The following is a 3,455-nucleotide window of genomic DNA, read 5'->3' as shown; positions in this document are numbered from 1 at the left end:
ACTCTGCACGGATGACTATGGACTTATTACCTTACCCTGCACAAACTACTGTACCCTACTGTACCCTTACCCCCAACCAACACTGCACACTCTACTGTACTCTACTGTACACTCTACTGTACTCTACTGTACTCTTACTCACCTAACCCTGCACTCACTACTGTAGCCTTACCCCACTAACTCTGAACTATGTCCTTATCACCTAACCCTGCACACAACCCTGCACACACTACAGAAGCTTTACCCCATTAACCCTGCACACACTACTGTACCCTTACACCCCTAATCCTGTACATTCTACTGTACCCTTACCCCACTAACCCTGCCCCCAAAACGATGTCCTTATTACCTTGCCCTGCAAACACTACAGTATCCTTACCCACCTAACTCTGCACACACTACTGTACCCTTACCCAGTGGCGTAACTATAAATTTTGCTCCCCCATCCTGCCAAAAAAGTTGATGGTGCCCCCCATCATCCACCAACCCATGGCATGTTGGTAAAACAAACATGGCCTTTTCGAGGAAATTTGGGTCCCAACGTGAACAGTTAAAAATGCACCCCACTGCCATAGACATTTTAAAAAGAAATGGGGTGGGGCCTTGCTGCAAAGGCGTGGCCCCAATGCAAGGGACGGGCCTTACAGGAAAACACTACCTTATATCCCAGTTTTGCAACCTGCATGCCCAGACATTGGCCACCACAGGAAAATAAAATCCTGGTTCATGCCCCTTTCATTATTTGTCCTTTTTCCTACTTATACTTATGCCCCTTACACATTTTGCCACACCAATAAGTGGCAGGGAATGCAGCACCACCTGGATCGCAAGAGCTGCAACTTGAGCAGTGTCAGGGAGTGTAGCCAATCTCCATTTTCAATTTGTGCTAGTCGCTCTTACGTGTGTAACAGCCTGTTCCACTGCTGTTACCTCAGAACTGTACATGTTAACTAAAGATGCTGAATTAACTTAGGGGAAGATGTATGAAGCAGTGATAAAAGTGGAGAAGTGTGGCATCAATCAGCTCTGAAGCAACAGTTAATAAAGTTTTACATAGCAGCTGATTGGTTGCCATGGCACACTTCTCCACTGGCTAACTTCACCGCTCTTATTACTGCTTCATACATCTACCCCTTAGTGCTGAATCACAAACTTACTCTTTTTAATTATATTTACTTGTTTATTAACATTTATATAGATCAACAAACAGTATGGTCCTAACAGTATTATCGTAATCGGGTTAAAAAGTCTTGGCACATGAGTACAAATTATAACACTCAAGCAATCTCAGCACCAGGTGCATAACTACAATGAGTGCAGGAGTGCCGTCGCTATGGTACCAACCTCCACTGCATCCCTTATAAGCCACCAATGTGCAAGGAGGGAGGGAGCATAGCAGCAGTGCCTGGGCAGTGATCATTCATGGTCATTGTACCGTAGCAGCAAAAGACTCATTGCTGGAAACTGAGCAGGTCCTGCAGGATGCAGTCCATATTAAATCAGATGTCCCATTTGCTTTAGTAATGTCCCACACAGCCCCTCACTTCTGGGACAACTGTGTACCACATACAGTACATCCTGGAAGCTAGTCTGAGACTGACAGAAAGTGCAGTGTTGCGGCTCCTTGGGTGAACATCCTCTAGTTAGTGATTATCATCATGGGGACGACCCCAGTTGCACTCCTAGTCAATGTTGGTCAAGTGACCAGATCAAGTGGTTCTAATCACACAGAGCATGACTGGCCTGAGCTCCTGTTCACAGTACTCCCTGGCTTGTGTAGATGACAGCTGGGGATGTACTGTGCAGATAACATGTGGGTGTAGTAAACTGCTGTATACCTGATATATGTTGAGGAGAGGAGAGGTAGAGTGTAAAAATTAATGTAATGGTATCAGAACTAGGGTACTGCTATTGGTCATAAAATGAACTAATGCACTACTAGGTTTACAATAAAGTAAGACATTACTATAAGGCATAAAATGAACAACTGCTGGGAGAGAGATGTCTTTATATAAGTATTGGAGTGGGGTCCCTTTAAAGTGTGGCTATGGGCACAAAGTTCTAGTTATGTCCCTGTATAGTGCAGCACCATCTTGGCAGATCCACTAAGTGACAAGGTTAACTGAGGCTTCAAAATCCAATCTCTTGCACAATCTTGGACCTGTTCAACAGGGATCCTCATCCCATGTCAGCCTATACTGAAGTAAGATAGTGAGCCCATAGATTGTGCTCTTTATATAGCTCCAAACCTTGGGGCAGCCCCTACCGTAATCTAAAATAAATAACAGAAATTTGATCTAATGTTAGGTGGAAGTTTAAATAAGGTATCCAAAGTGGCAGAGAGGATTGAGAGTCAATGGGGCTAAATTTGTGCCATTAAAGACTTTTCCTACAGTACAGTATGATCACATCTCATGATCTGTATCTTTAGTAATCCACCAAGCAGTAATTAGAACTAGAACTACAAAAGTGTAATAAAGGGTCATTACTTAGTAATATAAAGCAGCGGGAGGTAGCTCTAACCTTGGGGACATTAACAGTTTAATGTTCCAAACAATATTTACCCATTCACAATTCAGAAAAATCTCCTTTATAGCAAAATGTTTCATCTAGACTAGGGAATCTCCTACACGACCACGACACATTCTCAAACTCTTCATCTACTGTACGTCTGAACTCCCAGCTGCTAAAAATCAGTCCGCAATAATGTCCAACTACTGTATGAATCAGACTCAATTACTTTCTAGCATGGAGTGCACGGTGTGTGTATGAGTTATTATAATAAGAATACTACTAATAATAATTATCTCTGACCCCACATAACAGTATTTAAGAAGTGTAGTACAAAGCATACGAATACACTATTACCATAATGCAGTATCATTTAATACTATAAATCCGGTATCAGGAGTTGCCAAGTGAAATTGTCTTCCAGTACAGTGTTTACAATATACAATACACCAGTGTTCTCGCTATTAATACGTATACTTAACAAATGAAAACAATAGACATGTAACGGTGCCTTAGACAACATCAAAAGGTCAAAAAGTGGGGTAATCACCCTTTCAATGTCCTTAGTAGTAGTCCAATGAGGGAAAGCCCTTCCATTAAAATTTGCTATATGAAGAATTTACTTCACATATTTAATCAAAGTTGTTGAGATTAAGGGGTCTATTTACTAAGCCTTGGATGGAAATAAAGTGGACGAAGATAAAGTATCAGCCAATCGGCTCCTAACTACCATGTCATAGGCTGTGTTTGAAAAATGACAGTTAGCAGCTGATTGGCTGGTACATTATCTCTGTCCACTTTATGTCCTTCCAGGGCTTAGTAAATAGACCCCTAAACCTTCAATCTTGCATACCTTAATCACTCTGAAACAATATGTACATTCCAATACCCTGTGCAGCAGATAGAGGCAATGCAAAAACTCAAAAAACAGTAGTTCAGAGACC

This window comes from Pseudophryne corroboree, chromosome 6 (genome assembly GCF_028390025.1).
Source record: "Pseudophryne corroboree isolate aPseCor3 chromosome 6, aPseCor3.hap2, whole genome shotgun sequence".
Taxonomy (NCBI): Eukaryota; Metazoa; Chordata; class Amphibia; order Anura; family Myobatrachidae; genus Pseudophryne; species Pseudophryne corroboree.
This window is presented reverse-complemented; position numbering follows the sequence as displayed.